The sequence below is a fragment of the Chrysemys picta genome, chromosome 2 (assembly GCF_011386835.1).
Source record: "Chrysemys picta bellii isolate R12L10 chromosome 2, ASM1138683v2, whole genome shotgun sequence".
In the NCBI taxonomy this organism is placed as follows: domain Eukaryota; kingdom Metazoa; phylum Chordata; order Testudines; family Emydidae; genus Chrysemys; species Chrysemys picta.
In genome coordinates this window covers 163,086,187-163,104,901 of record NC_088792.1, presented here as the reverse complement: position 1 = coordinate 163,104,901, position 18,715 = coordinate 163,086,187, and the positions used below count along the sequence as shown (strand labels likewise).

The 18,715-nt window shown below is 47.9% G+C and overlaps 1 long non-coding RNA gene across 1 annotated transcript in view; it reads right to left on the bottom strand.

The window, feature by feature from the left end:
* Nucleotides 1–16,969, bottom strand: part of LOC135981574 (uncharacterized) — a 49,481-nt gene extending 32,512 nt beyond the window's left edge. The window contains exon 1 of the long non-coding RNA XR_010598657.1: nucleotides 16,353–16,969. This is a non-coding gene — a long non-coding RNA (uncharacterized LOC135981574). The remainder of the gene's footprint in view (nucleotides 1–16,352) is intronic.
* Between the last annotated feature and the right edge of the window lie 1,746 nt (nucleotides 16,970–18,715).

The following is an 18,715-nucleotide window of genomic DNA, read 5'->3' as shown; positions in this document are numbered from 1 at the left end:
AAGGAATCTTTAGGAGAACCGCTGTGTGGTATTCATTTTTATCCTTGCTTTCTGTAAAGCATCAGCAGTTTGTTAAGCATTTTTCTGACAGATACAGAAACAAACTCCCTGCCCCCAAGAGTTTTCTAGACAATGTGTAGACTAGGGAGACGGGAGACACTAGCTAGAGATAGACTCAGAAGATCTCAACTCCCTCCATGCTTCAACACACAGAGTTCTTTTGAAAAATCGGGTCCCAGTTGTGAGTGTTGAGCCATTCCGAATAGTCTAACCTCGAGGACTGCGTGACAAGCTGGGCGGCCTCCTGGAGGGAGCTGGGCTTATCCTCACCTACGTGTAGTTATTCATCTCCTAGCTGATGGGTGGCCGATGATGGTCTGTGAGGCACCTGGTCCTCAGACAACAGGCAGGCAAGCAAGCGTTTGAGTCAGGGACAGACTGCTAGCCAAGTCCTACTGGAGGCTCAGGGTTAGGGGGAGGGATGTGGAAGCCCAGAAAAGGGAGTAGTAGGAAAAAGGCCTAGGAAAGACAGGACAGTGAAGGACTCTGGGAGGATGACAGCAAGAAGGAAAAGTCATGAGCGGTACAGTGGTGTGGGCTGGCAGCACAGTGTCAGAGCCACGGGGGTATGTCTACACTGCCATTAAAAATCCATGGCTGGCCTGCACTGGCTGACTTGGGCTCACAAAGCTCAGGCTAAGGGGCTGGTTAATTGCAGGGTAGACATTCGGGCTCGACATTCAGGCTCGACCCCAGGCTCTAGAGCCCTGCACGGTGGGAGGGTCCCAGAGCACAGGCTACAGGTGGTAGCCTAATTGCAGTCTTGACAGAGCCCAGGGGTCCTGGGTTGGGAACTTCCAGCCAGGAAGGAAGGCCCTCGCTTCAACTGGGCACCCCCAGGATAAAGAAGTGGTTACCCCGGCTGAGGGGAGAATGGGCTCACAGAGGACGAAGAAGTAGTGAGCCCAGAAAGGGTAAATGGGTTATTGGGGGTAGGCAAAAGGCCTGAAGTGTACCATTTGGGAGTTAGCTGGGCCTCAGGTTAACCGGTGATTTGGCAGGCCCTAAATTACCGTGTTTAGGGAAGTATTATGTTAATATAATTTCGGCATGACCTTTAACCTGATAAAATTTCTATTAAAATTTGAGTTCTTCCACATTAATTTCCTTCTCCTTTAGAAACCCTATTGTCTAGGTAGCACATGCACAGGCTAGGTAGATTAGAGAGAACATACTTTTTAAATACACACTTGCAGATACCCCTGAAATCATCAAAGCTGGATTCTACAGCCATCATTTACTGAGTCCTGCCAGGTAAAATACTTCATCTCGGGGCTATTGCCATATAAAACATCTTTCATATCTCTCATCTTTTCTGAATAAAGTACCCATCATTCTATTCATCTTGGTGGAGGGACCTGTCACCCAGTATTAACTGCCGAGGCAGGCAGCAGTGGTGCATTGCTGATGTATATCACACTTCCTGGGATTGAGCAGAATGTGTATTTCTCTTTTATTTATAAGCGCAAAATGTGTTTCATGTAAATTCAAAAGGTTTCAAAAGTACAAGCAAGAAAAAAACAGCCCCAGTCATAAACCATCCATCTCACACAGAGCTCTGAGCTCTGCACACACTGCCTGCTACATAGCCAGCGTGGGCACTGATCATGGGGCCCGATCTGGCTGCTTTTATGTCCATGTTAAACTGGGGCAAACCCTAGTGTAAACACTCTGGTTTCCATTTGGGAGCAGCTTGCTTTGGTTTCGCTTAAACCCGTTCCAAGCTGACCTCAGCTAAACTAAAACAAGCTGCTCTCATACCAGACTCAGGCTCCCCACACACAGGGCTTTGCACCAGTTGAATGAAGGCTATGACTGTGCTTCAACTGGGGGTGTCAGCTGCAGTTTGTGTAGATACCTGTAACCTGCATTAGCTTTACTCTAGCTAGCTCACTCACACTAGCAGTGAGGACGTGGTGGTCCGGGCTCCCCCATGGGCTAGGAACACACATACGTACTCAGGGGGTTATGCAGAGTTGTGCATTGCTGCTTTGAGGGAGCTAGATTAAAGCGAGGGTGGATAGTCTACCCAAGCTGCAGATTACATGCCTGGCCGCCTTGTAGATATCACCTAAATTGGTTTAAATTCACGCCTTAGGTTAAACAGTGCCCTCTTTCATGTAGGCAAACTCTGAGTCAGGAGAAGCCGTTTCAGATTGTTGCATTTGCTCTGCTGTGGCCTCATGCTGGAGAACCTGAAACAGTCCAAGAGAGCCGAATACTGGGAAATTCCAATCTGACTTGGGCAGCGATGTTGTTTATGTGCCTGGGCTGGAACAGGTATGGGGAAAGGGGAATGAGAAAAGGGGAACAGTCCCAAGGGAGGCTGGAGCAGAGGGGCAGGTAGCCCGCTTGTGTTCATCTGATAGACGTTTGCTGCAGCCCTTTGTTCTAATCCACCTCCCTGAAGAGGCAAGGCGCACTCAAGGGCTTTCCACAGCTCATCTGTGTAAGAATGATCGAGAATTCTTATCTACCCTGATGAGTGTGTCATAAGCCAGGATGGCTGTAAATTACAGGCGGAAATGCTGAGGGGGAAATGGTACTTGCTGCTTGCTCGGGGCGGGAAAAGGGCCTGAGCTAAGGCAGCCTTTGTGCTATGGATTTTTAACCCAATAGATCAGTACAAAGGTGGAGGCTGGGGGAGAAAGTTGAAAAATTACCTCTCTGATCGCACCTGCCTGTCTATGCAAAGAGCAAGAAACAACGACCCTCAGCTCTACCCAGCAGATGCCAGTGAATCATTTTCATTTGACAAACCCAGCACTTAAAAGCTGTCACTCACATTAGCTGTGAGAGGGGCAGCGCTTTGAACAATTGCTACTGTGGCCTTTTCTAAGTGCAGACTTGTAAGCCCCCTCCTGCTGTGACATGGACACCCAGTGATCACAGGTGCTGATAGGCCTTTCTTGCCCTGCATTCCCTCCTGGCTCCTTCACGGTTCTTTGCAAATAAAAGCCATTTTGTTACCCCGACCGGTACTATACTAAGGTGTAATAACAATCGTGATGCTTTGCACTTTTACAGCACCCCAAGGAGCCCAATGTGCTTTCAACATCATGACTGGAATCAGGCCACAGAGCACCCAGGCGAGCTGGGTGAGCATTGGTGCCACCCCCATTTCACAGGGCACTAGATGCCTAGATAGTAAGGCCAGATTTTGGGTGCCTGAGTTTGGGGGCATCTAACCTGAGATGCTGTGGCCTGATTTCTAGAAGTTTTGCACTCAGAATTCTGGCTAACGGCCCTGGAGAGGGAGTTGCCCAGCAGCTCTGGAAATCCTGCTCCATATGTTTCAGGTTGGACACCTATAAGCCAAGGTGCCCAGAAGGAGTGGGCACTTTGGAAAATTTGGCTCCAAACAACTACACAGTGAGCAGAGTTGGGCACCGGCCTAGACTCCCGTCTCCTCTACCCACTCACGAGACTGCATTTTCCCACTGGCAGGGACAATGCCTGGCAGCATATTTGCCGCTTTCAGTGCCCTTTGTTCTAGGAGGTCCCCCGGTCTGCCCACCTCTAAATATTGTTACAAACTTCATCACCACCTTCATTTAAGGCAGATTAACCACAAGCCTTCACCTAAGAAAGGGGTACACAAACCCACCCAGAAAAGAGTGTCATGTGGCAGAAGGTTCCACTGGGTATTGTTTGACTAGAGGGCGGTGTGAGAAAGACAAGCCGAGACAGGCAGGGACAGAAGCAAGATAGCAGCACAGAACGGAAAGCCAAGCAGATGCAGCCTGGAAGCAAGTGATGTGATCCTGAGATAAAGCTCAGGGAAAAAGTCTTTTTGGGTACAGAGTGTTGGCTGGAGAGGCAGGCTTGGAACAGCAAACAAAGGAATTGGCTCCTGCTGTTTGATTCCTACTGTGCTCAGAGCAACAGGACTTCATAAATTCCTTGTAAATAAACAAGATTACATCAAAGAAAACCCCAGACTCCATTGTCACTTTCTACTCCCAGCTGGAACGCCTGCAGGGCCCCAAACTGATGGGCTGCTCGGGTCCAAAAGGGTAACACCACATTGGTGTCTGAGTGGAGTCAGCATTGTGCAAGCAAGCTCTCAATTACCCAGGGCCCAAGCAGGCCCCTCGTGCATGTGGGATGATGGAGCTCCTCCAATGGGCCATTGTGTGTAGCACCCTGCATGCCTCTTAACCAGATTGGCCATTAGACTCTGGACTGAGTCGCCTCTGATGATGAAACAGACTAAGCCCTGAAGCCCCTTCCTAGTGGGGAAGCGGGGTCTGGGTTTTAATTTACCTTGCGTTTCCAAAGTGATTGCGAGCGGTGGTGAACCAGCCTTTTGTGCAGCCCGCCCGAAGGCTTCCTGTTCCCTCACTCAGAGATCACTTACACCTTGCAGGGGTCACCTTAGAGCAGCCAGCTAGGGTCTGCATTTCTCTTGTTGGCAGTCATCCCTTGGGGTCTGGGGTACAGAAGGGATCTCAGGTGGGGTGCAGTGGCGTGACTTTGGTTAACTTGGAGTAACTTAAACAATACACGAACTCAGGCCTTTTGCATAGAGTCTGATGGCTTCCAAATGATTGACTATGCCAGACAAAAATAAGGATTATTTTAAAGAGAAAGGACCAACTGCAGGGTACAGCCCAGCCTGGTCTGTGGCAGAGATGCGGGTGTGGAGAAAAACAAGCGACTGTCAGACTCTAGGGGGTATTCTGGCTGACTTGGCTAGAATTCCTCCTGGGAGTCCTGGAAGCATAGATGGGTACTGACCTCCCCAGTCACACTATGCCCGCTCTACCTCTTTTGCATCTGGGTAGGGCTAACCCCACTGGTCCCCAGTGTTCTTTACAGAAGAATTGCCCAACCAGATCCAAGCTATAGCCAATGAAAACTGAAATCCTACTTCCAGAATGACGCTCTGATGCTTCAGGGGAAAGCAAACCTCACCTGCTTTTAACACACCCTTTTGCCAGTTACGAAATGCAGTCCCTTCCTGACTCTTGAGGTGTGCCATCAGTTTATGTCCTGGAGCATGAGACTGGATTACCCTTAATTTAGCATGTGTTATTTCACTCTCTCTCTCTCTCTCCCCCCAACACATATGGCACCAGCATGCTGCAGGCGGTGAGCCAAGAGACTGATCCAAAGCCCACGGCAATCAAGATGTGACCATGAAGAAAAAAAATCATTTGCAGAAGGATTTATGATGTGCTCATGGCTTCCTCAACAGGAAACGGAGTTCAGCCCTCTGTAAAACAGTGTGTTCATGGGCTGGCTTGGTTAAAAACAAACAAACAATCTAGAGGAAAGATGGCAGATCATTAAGGGCTGAGGACCATCTAAAGCACATTCCTGCGTTTTGGAATTCTGCTTCATCAGATGAGCCAGAGGAACGGCGACGGCTGGGATCTGTGTTTGTCTTCCTCGGTCTCAGAATGATGATACAGTTTGCGTGTTCTTTAGCGGGTCAGAATGGCTGGGTTGCAGTATGCACGGAATGCAAGGCCCAGACACGTCTCAGCACTCAGCTGGTTGCTGGTCCATGACTCGGCAAGGTTGGACCTTCGCTCACATGGGGCTTGGCTGTTCCATGTACATCCTAAAAGGTCTGGAAAGGGAAGGGATCCAAATGCATCCCGATTGGAAAAAGCTTTCCTCCCAGAATAAGCAGCCATCTTGTGACTGGGGTTGCTCTTGTCATGAGGCTTTGGAGGTGAAAGCGAGAGGGCACATTTAAAGGTCCAGCAGAGACAGTCACAGAATACAACTTCTATGGGTTAAAGTGTCACCCGGCTGCATGCGGAGTCCAGGAGAGATCCGGATGCACCGTCAGCAGAGGAGGTAGTGAAAGGCCCCCAGGAGAGGGTGGGGAAGAAGGACAGAAAGAATAGCCACAGCAGGTTAGACACCTCAAGGTTCTTTGTGCTCTTCCGGGAGATGCTTCCCATGAGGTGGGAGAGGGAGGTGGAGCAGCTGGAGTCCATGGATCATCCCTGGGATAAGCCTAGGGTGCATTCTGCATTCCATCTCTGTGTTAGACAAGGACAAAGGAAACAAGAAGCATGTCTATAAATATGGATACGCTTGAGCCACAGGGAGCTCTGAACACACAAGGTGGTCTAGAGATAAATTCACAAATGCGATTAAATGATGGGGTTGCCTGTGGTAGCAGGGGACAGGACTCAGAGACCCAGGATGTCCCTATGAGACACAGGCTACCCTATTCCAGAGATATAGGGTGCTCAGGAGACACAGGGAGCCCTGAACACAGGATAACCTGCACTGGAGAACACGTTCCTCTGTACATGTTGACAGGCACTCAATGATTCAGGACATCATCATGTCCTAAGAATAGGGAAGGGATTTTTAGTGCATGGTTCTTTGTCTAGAGAAACCCAGATTAATGATGTACGGTTCATAGAATTGTATCATCTATAGACAGAAAAGGCTATTACTGTCAGCTTGTTCACATAAGACAAGAAACAGGGGTCACCCAATGAAATTAATAGGCAGCAGGTTTAAAACAAACAAAAGCAAGTACTTCTTCACACAACACACAGTCAATCTGTGGAACTCATTACCAGGGATTTTTGGCCTTCACAACATCAACTGCATTCAAAAAAGAATTAGATAAATTCATGGAGAATAGGTCCATCAATGGCTATTAGCCAGGATGGTCGGGGATGCAACCCCATGCTCTGGATGCCCCCAGCCTCTCACTACCTGAAGCTGGGAGTGAACAACAGGGGATGGATCACTTGATGATTACCCTGTTCTGTTCATTCTCTCTAGGGCACCTGGCATTGGCCACTGTCGGAAGACAGGATACTGGGCTAGATGGACCATTGGTCAGACCCAGTATGGCCGTTCTCATGCCCTGACAATGTAGGTGATGCCGTACAGAATAATTTTATGAGCACTTTGGCAGTGGAGTTTGGCACTGTTTTGAGGGGGGCTCTTTCATGCTTATTTTGCTCAGGTTTCCTATCACACTTCAAATGCTTCACAGTAGTTGAGGAAGATCTATTTTTTATACGAATTAAATAAAGCCAAATTTACTCCAAATACCTTCTTAGCCCCTTCTGCCGCCCTCTGAATAATATGGCGGAGAGGCTGTGGGACTGTGGATGCCCCATTCAGAAGGTCATGTCACTAAGAAAACCTCCAAACCATGGCTGCTATTGTTTGATGTTGATGCTGCGGTAGTGGCTAGAGGCACCAGCCAGGGTCAGGGCCCCACTGTGCTGGGTGCGGCACAGCGGCATACAAAGACCCAGTCCCTGTCCCCAGGAGCTTACAGTCCAGAAAAAGAAGCAGAAGCAGCCCCTTTTTTGGGTCAAGAAGAAGGCTTTAGTTGAGTGATTCAGACTCTTTCTTCTCCACGCTGCTCTCTGGGAGCATGGAACAGTGTACCATATGGGGTGATTGTTATGGTAATTCCTGATTTATGAGCAGCCAAACCTGCTAACCCCATCACTTCCCCAGTTAGGGGAGATGTGTTTTTTCTGGTGTGTTGGAAGAACAGGCCATGCTTTGAGCTCCAAGTTTTCCTGAGCTCCCGGCCCCTCTGGGTGTGAGAGACGGTGAGGTGATAACTTATGCAAACACTCGTTAACACCCAGCCTGCAGAATTCCATACAAAAAAATCAATCAAGGGCACAAGTTCTAAGGACTCCAGCCCCACAAGAAAAAACAGAGGAAACGAGTCAGGGCAAAAGAAAGGAGAGCCTGTTCCATTATATGGAGACATTAGAACTCATGTCCTTCTGTTCAGAAGCAGCAAGTTTATGAATCCACCAATTGACTTCACTGCCTGCGCCACCTTCCCAGGCTAGTGGGATGATGGGAGCTGCTCTGTAGTGCTTTGAGAAGTGCTAGCAGTGGGTCGCCAGCGTGTGGTCAGCACACTGTGTCTTCCATGCACTATGTCCTGGAGAAGTTTGTCTCCCCTAGGAGACAAAGTTGCACAAGTGCTGTGAGCAACTGAGACCCTCCAAGTCCTACTGGGTTTGCAGCAGAGCTTGTTGGTCAAGGACTGTTTTTCCCTGAACTTTTTAATTTTTGCAATGAAAATTTCTCTTGCTCAAAATTTGTTTGCATTTTTACCTTCAACAACAACAACAAAACTAAAAAAAATTCTACCAAACCCCCCCCCCCAAAAAAAACAAAAAAAAAAAACAGACTTTGTGGTGAAAAATCCCATTTTGACAAAGAGCACAAAAAACATGTAGACAGAAAATTTTCAGCCAGCTCCTGTTTACCAGGATTTTTCCAAAGGGCTTTCTTTGAAGTTTAAATACAATAAACCATCACTAGACTCAAAGCAGGCAGCCTGTGGTCTGGGTTACCAGAGCTAGTCAAGGCAGACACCACCACCACCTGGAACATCCTCCAGGCTGCAGAAGACACACCAAGGAGAAGTGAACGACCCTCTCTCTCTTTTTCCCTCCCCATCTCTGTTGCCTGTGCTCTCATTACCCCACAGGATCTCAGCCTATTGCAGCATTGTGTGTTCTCTTCCATTATGGATTATATTTTTATTTTGATCTTGCAATGCTCTCAGGGTTTGTTCCTGGATTGACTCCTTTTCCTCTCCCCTTGCCAACATCCCTTTCTGTCCTTCTCCACTTTGGTTTTATCCGTAGATAGATTGTTACAGCTTTCAGTGTTCTCAGAGTCCCTTAGCCAATATTCTCTCCCCCATCTGTGCTGTCAGCACATCCTCTTGGGTTAATCCCTGTGTTCTCCTGGGTGCTTCTGCAAATGTTTGTGCCACAGGGTTTTACTGGAACAAGCATTTGTGGAAAGCGGATGTCAAAGTGCTGACAGAGTATAAGGCAAGGTACCTCTGCCCAGGAGCCAGATCCTCAGCTGGTGCAAATTGTCAATCATAGACTAACATGGCTACCACTCTGAAAACTGAGATGTGTCAGGTTTAAGAGTGGTAGCCATGTTAGTCTGTGATTGACAGAGCCAAAAGGGTACCCAGAAGTCACCTACTACAGGACAGGGCCAACAAAGTAACAGAATGCCACTAGCCATCACCTACAGCCCACAACTAAAACCTCTCCAGCGCATCAAGGATCTACAACCTATCCTGAAGGACGATCCCTCACTCTCACAGACCCTGGGGGACAGGCCAGACCTTGCTTACAGACAGCCCTCCAACCTGAAGCAAATACTCACCAGCAACTACACACACCACAACAGAAACACTAACTCAGGAACCAAACCCTGCAACAAACCCTAGTTCCAACTCTGTCCACATATCTATTCAAGGGACACCATTATAGGACCTAACCACATCAGCCACACCATCAGGGGCTCATTCACCTGCACATCTACTAATGTGATATATGCCATCATGTGCCAGCAATGCCCCTCTGCCATGTACATTGGCCAAACCGGACAGTCTCCACACAAAAGAATAAATGGACACAAATCTGACATCAGGAATCATAACATTCAAAAACCAGTAGGAGAACACTTCAGTCTCCCTGGTCACTCAATAACAGACCTAAAAGTGGCAATTCTTCGACAACAAAAGCTTCAAAAACAGACTTCAGTGTGAAACTGCAGAACTGGAATTAATATGCAAACTGGACACCATCAGATTAGGCCTGAATAAAGACTGGGAGTGGTTGGGTCATTACAAAACCTATACCTAATTTCCCCAATACTAATTTCCCCCATTGTTACTCACACCTTCTTGAGATATGTCAATTTGCACCAGTTGAGGATCTGCCCCAGGAGCTTAAGTCTTAATTGACAGATGACACTAGTCAGACACAAGGTGCACCCAGAGACTCACGCCCAGGTTGCAAACAAAGTTGCATTGGTTTAACCAACAGCGTGATTTTAAAAATCAACTTTGTTACAGTGGTACAATTGCGTGTGGACGTTCTGGCATCAATTTAAACCTATTTACATTTATATCAGTTTATCAGGACAAGCTAAACCACTATAAACTACTTTTAAACAGCTATAAATAGGACCACACAGGGGTTTGCACCAATTTAACTAAAGCCTGAGTGCAGCCAAGCCCTCAGAGAAAGGTCTATCATAGAGCACCTTCCGCTAAAGAGCTGGCCAGTCCCGTGCTACGGCAGGATTGGTCTCAAAGGGTTAACTCTCTTCCCTTCTAATGGCCAGGCAGGCTGATGGCTTGGTCTCCTATAGTTAAATGTTTCTGGTCTAATGTATTTTGAGATTCATATTTTAATATTGTTGAAAGCCAAGAAGAAAAGAATAGGTTGCTGATTCCCAGCAGGGCCGCCTCCTCCCTCCGCGAGGGCTATTTACTTACCTTTCCTCTGGGGGCTCCGAGAGCTGCATGGCCCCCGCCCTCCCAGTCACTGCATCTTGGCAAATTAAATCAAGCGTCTGGCTAATTCACTGAATGCAGCCGCTCAGACTTAACTGGTAAATCTGAGGAATCACTGTTACTTTAATGGCAGCTCTGGGGGACATGACCCCTCAGGGTGCTTTGTGCCTCAGTGAGAGGAGGATGCTCAGAGCCCCACAGGATCAGGCCCAAGGAGGGAGCAGGAGCTGGGTTAGGCCTTTGTGTTCCTTTTTCCCAGAGGTTTACACCCCAGTCTTGGCACAACGCGGGCTGATTTCTTTTGCAGTTCCCAGAGCACGTTGAAGGCAAACTGACCTCATGTTCGCTGTGTTGAGTCACGTTTACACTGAAAATACAATTGTAATCCTGCAGCATGTTTGATTTGATAGCAGCATTGTGTTACTCGCCAAGGGATAATCTGCCTGTCCTTCTTGGGTTTGGAGTTGAGAAACTCATTCCAGGCTAATGAGAGTTGCCATGGAGAGTGGTGGGAGAAGGCTGAAATGCAGATGTCCCTCACTGAGTAGCCCAAGTCACGAATGTTTCCGGTTCAGCACGTCTTGCAGAACCCAAACTCTACATGTTGCTGGATATTTTGCTCCGTTCAGCAGCCGAATGCCCACAGGCTCAAGAGGAAATAGAGTCCATTTCCTGCACAGCAGCAGGCAGGGAGCCTGGCCAAGGACCACCATAGTGGGGGAGACAAACATAGGATTTGTCAGACAGCATCAGACCTGAGGTCCATCTAGTCCAGTGAACATGGTCTGACAGTGGTTGGCACCAGATGCTCCAGAGGAAGGTGCAACCCCCCCACAAGTAGACAGATTTGAGATAATTCTTCCTCCTTGATGGTCTCATCTTGACCCCTAGTAGTTAGAGATTGGCTCAAACCCTGAACCAGGAGATTTTCATCTCTTTTTAGCATTAACTCAGATAACTTGGGCTATTCTTGTTATCCACATAAATGTACACTCCTTTGAATTTTACTAAGTTCTTGGCTTCAACTACATCATGGGGCATGGAGTTCCACAGTTTAATTATGCACAGAGTGAACTGGCTTTCCCTCTCCAGCCAGCAGGGAGCTGAAGTAGAGGAGGAAGACTCTGTATAAATGTCATCTCCCCTCATGTTCAATATGAATTTGCAGGGGAGTGGAGGTGGACAAAGCCTTAGTAGGACAGTCAACAGTACCTATAACAGAGGACATTAAGAAGGCACATACTGTAGATTGCATGCTAAAGGGAGGATTAGGGTGACCAGATGTCCTGATTTTATAGGGACAGTCCCGATTTTTGCATCTTTTTCTTATATAGGCTCTTATTACCTCCCACCCCGTCCCGATTTTTCACATTTGCTGTCTGGTCGCCCTAGGGAGGATGGTATTTCTTGAAGTACATTTATGAGCCTGGAGCCAGGGGAAAGGACTCTCCCAGGGGCTGTGAAAGCTCTTCTTACACTTCCAGCTTGGACACCTGTTCAACTCTCTGCCCGATTCATCAGAGCCTGAAAGGAAATTGTATATAAAAGAAGAATGGGTTTCAACTCAGAGCATACATCATACTTAGGTTCAGTAGGTGCTGAGTGCTGGCACCCCCGGAGCTGAACCTGGTGATGGATCTCGGTGTATTTGTTTGGCTAGAAGCAGAAATGGCCCATGTGAGTCACGTAATCTTTCCAGCCAGCAGAAATTACTCTGAGAGCAAAATGTGCCACTTCTGGGGAGAATGATCATTTCAAGCTGGAGAGCAGGGGAGGAACGTGCTCTGGCTGGTGCCTTGAAAGAGAGGGAGCTGGAAGGAAATGATGTCAGATTTCAGTCTTTCATGAACTCTGTGGATTTCAGGCTTAAACAGTCCCAGAGCTCATTCTGGAGCCAGAAACGGCCTAGCTTTGAGAAATCTGTTCTTTAAACACAGAAAAGCATAATGGCCCAAATCACTGGCTCTCATATAATTTGCCCTCTGTACACACAGGCAGTAGGCATTGCCTAGGCTTTTAGCCTAAATCTCCTGGGGAGTGCTGTGGTTTCCGAAAGTTTCAAAATACATGTATGACATCATTGTCTCCATGTTGGGTACTGGCAGTGGACAAAGAATGATCTTGCTCCCTACCCAACTCAAACAACAACATGGGAAATTAAATGCAAAAGCAATTCTCAAATAGTGAGGCAAGCCAGCAAAATGAAGAGAGTCACACCTTAAAGAGGGAACATTCACGCTACCCTACTACACAGGGGAAAGGACAGTTAACAGGTTTTAAAAATCCTACCAGAGACAGGGCAAGATGTGGTTTTAACACGTTAGCTGGTCAAAGTGAACCCTGGAGAGGAGCCTAGAGCTCACCTTGCTCAGCTAACACATTAGTAGGAATTCAAAACATGTTAGCTACTAGGTTTTTAAAACACACTTTTTCTCCTAGTGCAGAAAGGGCCCTCTCTCACTGCAGAATCAGGCAGGAGGAGCAGTGCAGCTGTGAAGGAGTGAGCTATGCCCTGAAACACAGATTGACTCTTGATTGTAGGTGCTTCGGTTTTGGGGCAGTTATCCTGAAACACCTTAAAGAGGGCTGACTTGTACAAAGTGCTGAGCTCCTGCCCTAGTGATAACCGGGGCCCTTTAAGGTACCTCAGGCGAGGCCCCTAAAATCACTGGTCACTTTTGAAAATGTGGGCCAAAGTATTTTGGAGTTTAACGAACATGAAAAGAAAAATTATGAGAAACTGAGAGAGGTGAATGCCAACAGAGTTCTAGCTCAGTCAGGTACGGGTGCAGGTTCCCCTTGATTCAAAGTCCTTCCTGAACGCTAAGATTGCCTTCTGAAATTGGTCAGATACCTTCACCTTTGCCATGCCCTTCAGAGGTCAGAACTCCCCTCTATGGGACATTAGCGCTATTCAAAGCTAGTCAGTCATTTGCTATTCAGAATACTAAACAAACCCATGTATGTCCCACACGCAACCTCTCAGAAATCCCCGGCGTTTTGGCAATGCACACAAAGTGTGGGCTGGTGTGAAAGAGACGGGACTGGAGACAGCAGGCAGCTCTGTGACTGTGTCCTTATGTAAACACCAGGGCTCTAGCAGACCTAAATGTTCCAGCTCAAAGGAAGATGCTGGGAGCGTAGCTGCAATCTAGTATTCCATTATTGCTGAGAACATCTGAGATTTACAAGGTAGTGCCAAGATAAAAGTCATTGTTCACGTGGATTTGTGCAGTTCAGTGGTTAGAGTGGGGGTCTGGGAATCATGGCTCCTGGGTGCTTTGCCTGACTCTGACACCAGCTTACTGTATGACCTTGGACAAGTCCCTTCATCTCTCAGTGCCTCCAGTTACCCATCTATCAGAAAGAGTCTTTTGAGGCTTAATTATAGTTTGCCAGATGCTCTGTGATCCTTGGGTGGAGGGAATTATATAAGTGACAAATTGTTATTGATCTGATCTATGAAATTTAGGAAATCACACCTTGCATTCCACTAAGTGTTTAACTATTAACAATAATAGCAGAGACCATAAACTGTGTATGGTGATGCTTGCAAAGGAAACATTCAAGTTGTTCGTGGAGTAAAGACTCAACACCCAGTAATTCATTCGTGTCTGTTTCCTGCACCATTAATGAATTCCTTGCCATCAATGTGATGAGCTGGGCAGCTGTGTATAAAACCTAAACAGACTACACTGGGTTGTGCTAGACCCTCAGAGGTTGCTGTATTTCAGTAGACCAGTGACAAGACTTTTATACAAACCATCTTTGTTGTGTTTAATTTCCTAAAGTGTCCTCTGGGATGGAAGGCACTTCAGAAGTGAAAGGTATTATTATACACCTCTGAATGCAGAGGTGAGCTAGGCAGTCCTGTGCGGGGGTGACAATGTTTGGGAAAAGGCGGAACATAGTGGAAATTACTGAAAATAAATCAAGATAATGTTCCTAGGAGATGGAGCAGGTTTTGTCTAGGAGGTAGTGACTTGCTAGTGGAAAACAGTACAGAATAATTAACAGAACAATAACACTTTCCTTCCCCTCTATGGTGCCTTTCCACCTGAGGATGAAAGGCACTGATTAACTACATTGATTCATTACAGGCATTGAGCCTCACAGCATCCCCTTTTATACCCATTTCATAGCTAGGGCAGTAGAGTTGCAGAGAGCTCTCACAGGCAGAGCAAGGAGCAGGGGTCTTGACTTCCAGTCCTCCATCCTAGCCAGCAGGAAACAAACTGCATTTAGCAGTTTGTGCTCCAGATTTCTCATGGGGCAGTAGAGATTGCAGGAGGCAAAAGCAGCTGGCGTAGCTTCTTTCCCTGACAGATTCCTATAAGGCCAGGCTGTGATGCTGTCAGTCATGTTGAATAGCACCTTACATGAGTAATCCCGCTGCAGTCAATAGGACTTACAGTCTGAGTAAGGGTATCAGAAGCCGGTCCACTGCGTGGAGGTGCTTAGACGGTGTTGGCTCACAAGAATCGATGAGCTGAGTGAAACTCCAGTTCCCACTACACACCAGAATGTAAATCCAGAGATGCCTCTGAACACCAAGGGATTGTACATCCTCTCACTGTAGATAAGCATCCCTATTCTCTGGAGGCCAACTTTCTGGCTGGCTGAGACAACAGCTGCACTCCAGTGATGAGTCCCCAGGAGGGCAAGGCATATGCTGCTGCTGAATTTGTAGCCTTTACAGATGGAATGTAGCCACCTTTTGTTAAGTTTTCATCCTGCTGAATATGGATCAGCCTGATTTGCATGACTCCTTTGCATAAGCCATTGTGCTTGTCTCTGCAGAGTGTCTCTTTTTAAGACAGTCAGCAGTTACCATGTAAATAATTCCGCAGGCATTTTCCTTCTAGAACATGGCCTGTGTTCTCTACGACTGCAAATTCCTAGTCATGTGGGGCCAGATTTTCAGTAAGAGATCAGCACCAGCAGTACTCACTGAGAGCAATGGAGAATTCCCCCATTCCCTGGCCGTTGAGAACAATAGGAACTGAGCAATTTGGGAAATCAGCCTCTCTTTAGGTGTCTAAATGGAGTCAAGCTGGAAATCTGGCCCTACATTGTGCCTACCAGGGTCCCTCCCAGTGAGAGCTTTGCATTAAGGTTTCTGTTGACATTTTTACATGCTGTACTTACTGGGGCACTTTAACTATACGGCTCCCTGAATCCAAGTCCCCTCTTACGTCTCAGCTCCATTAGTGAGAGGAAACAGGGCTGCTATGCTTTTGATTTCAAACTCTAATTAGGCCTGGGGAAAGGAAATAGTGCTACTTAGGTACTGCACTCACTGAAGGATCCCAGCCATAGCTCAGAGACTCCAGCGCTTTTAGCCACGTAAAGAGTCCCTGTTCAGTCCCATTAAGCTCTGTGGTTAGAAAAGAGTAGGAAAAATTGGCCCTAATGACAATAGACCTATTGAGAACTTTCAGCAGGGCCACGGGAAAAGAACATTTCATTACAATCTGGAACACGGCTAGAATATAAATTGTAATAATGACTTTTAAATATAAAACACTTAGGTCAAGCCATCTGGCTTCACATCCAGCCTGAGAGGAACGGACTGGAAATCACTCCAGTCTGAAGGGTGCAGATAAATCTGGGCTGGCCGAATTAGTGTTCTGAGCACACTGATGAATCAGCACTGTGGATACTGGGAGCGCAGGCTCAAAGCTGAGGGTGTTTTAGAGCCATTAATCAAAAGATATACAAGCAGCCTTCTTTCCCCCCTTAAGGGCTTGTCAGCCAAGACCATACAGGCTGACTTCAGTGGTACAAGGTCCATTTCTCACAAGCATGAAAGGAGTATGGAGGGACTTCATCGACTCTGCCCCTGCCTGTGAAAGCACTGGCCTGATACTTAGGACCTGTTCTTGAATCCCTGGGAGGAAGAAAGAGTATTTGCCTACAGAACTAGACTGAAGGAAACGTGCTATAGGGAGCAAGCCCATGCTAGAGAGGAAGGATGGTTGGGAAAGCATCTACTCACCCCAGGCATGCCCCTTCAGGGCTGGCTGTGGCACAGGGGCCTCTTCTCCCTTAGCATCCCCTGCCAATGGTGCTCTGGGCTTGCACTGGTCTGCCTCTTCCTCTGTCTCAACCAGGTCACTTTTAGTCCTACCCCTTCCACAGCAAACTGAGCCCAACATGGCAAGAGTCACACCAGAGTTTTGGCCCAACTTCAGGCTTTGTGGGCCTGCCAGCCCTTGGCTCCAAGGTCTTCACAGCCCCCCTCCCCCAGGTGGGCTCGTAGGGGAATCCTGGCTCCCCCTCTGTTCTAGCTTCCATCACAGACCCCTGGATAAAGCAGACCAGATGTGTTTGTTCAGACTCAGCTGTATCCCTGGGCAGCAGCCAGGCCTCCCTCACAGTCTCCCCAGGCTGACATTTCTGCTGACCCCCAAAAAGGGAACTAACCTAGTTCTGGGGGAAAAAGAAGGTTCCACTCTGTATCTACTTGCCCCAAAGACTCTCTGGTTAGGCCCCCCAGCCAAGCCTTCCTTCACCAGGCTAGTTTCCTCTCCCCACCCATCACTACTGAGCTACACTCTTCCTCTTTTAACTCCTCCCTACAAGCTTGGCACCTTGCACAGGTGTAGGAGGGTGGGACTGATTGGGCCCACAGGCTCTGATTAAGCCCTTCATAACAGGATGTGTGTCTGTAGCACAGTGGTCTAGGCGGTCAGATGCTGGCCTACAGCCCAAGAGTTCTCCGTTCAAATCCCAGCTTTAGCACCCATTTCCTCTGTGAGCTGGGGCAAATCACAGTCTCTTTGTGCCCCAGTTTCCCCTGCTGTAGTAAGGGGAAATAACACTTCCCTCTTTGTCTGTCCTGTCTATTTACATTCTTTGGGACAGGGAGGGTCTCTCACTGTATCTATGCAGCACCTGCACAATCAGGTGTCAATGTTAATATAAATAATAACCGGATGACCCAGGTCCTCTCCATGCTTAAGTTCTATCATTATGAGAACTGCATGGTAGCTCCCTGTCAGCACAGAACAGCTCTGTACAGAGCCTGTCATAGGGCCCATTGGAATTCCCATCACAAAACTCAGTCATCTTTTCAGAATGACTGAATCCTAGATCAATGCTTTTTCAGCAACTGCAGAGCCCTTGCCAAGTCTGGGGCTGCCTTGCAGAGCTGATAAGCAGCGAACAGGCAGTGTTCTCTCCTCTCTCATAGAATTTGTAATCATGTTCACGTGGAACATGCTGTAATCAGCAAAGGTTTTATTGCCCCAGGTGCAGGCGGAAATGCCATCCAAACCCATCAGCTTTTCAGCAGGAATCTCTGAAGGAGGGTGAGCCTGAAAATCAGGTGTCTGAATCAGCTCGGGTGTTGAAAGCGCACCCACCTCTCAGAACCCAATGTGACGTGCTCAGGGTTTGTTAGAAGCAAGAAAACATGGCAGTGTCTGGTCAAAGGTGTGCAGAGGACTTGGGCTAAAATGTCCTTCCCTCACCACTGGCTTACCTCCCTGCCCTTTGTCCCCCCATGGTTGGTGTATTGCTGCTGTATGTATCTGGTTTGTCAACGACTTTGGCTTCCTTTGGCAGGGATCCTTCCATAGGAAGGTAAAACATGAATCTCAGTTACTGAGTGTTTTGAATAACCACGGAGCTGTTAGGGAAGCCCTGGAGAACAACAGGACTGGCTCTTCTCTCTGACTGGCGTAAATCTTGCCAGTTCCCTTTTCCCACCCACAGAGAGAGATTGCTCCTCTAGCAGGTACTTCCTGCCTCTATGGCCTTCCCTGACTCTGTCCTATCTCCCCCACCCCCCAGAGCTGCATCCTTAAAGTAAAACAATAGGGGAAAGAAACCAAATGAGAACACAGCGCATTCTGCACTGGGAAAGCAATCGTTTCTTCTCCTGCATCTTCCCAACGCCGCCAGGTGTTGTGAAACTCCAGATTATTCCTTTTCCAGAAGGATGTGCATCCATCTGCTTGAATTTGAGAAAAGATTAACAAGCCAATGAAAGTGAACCCTGCTGTCCCAGTGCTGCCATTCGTCCCGCAGCAGACTCGCCACCCCCCCCCAAAATACGCCCCACCCCCGTCCCAGGGGCACTGGGAGGTGTTAAAGAGATTGCCTCGGAGATGGACACCAAAAAGAAATTCACCAGGGCCCCGTCCAAACGGCTATTCAGCAGACTTGGCAAAATGTTAGGCAGTCATGTGTAATTGGCAGTGCGCTCCCCCCTCCCCCCCCCCCCCCCCCCGCCCCGGCCAGGAGTGGGAAACTGGGACTGCCTGGTAGTTTCAGATAGAATAGAACTCAGTGAGAGACTTGCCAAAATCACTCATATATCTGCTGGAGCCAAACAAGGAAAGAGCAGGAATGCAG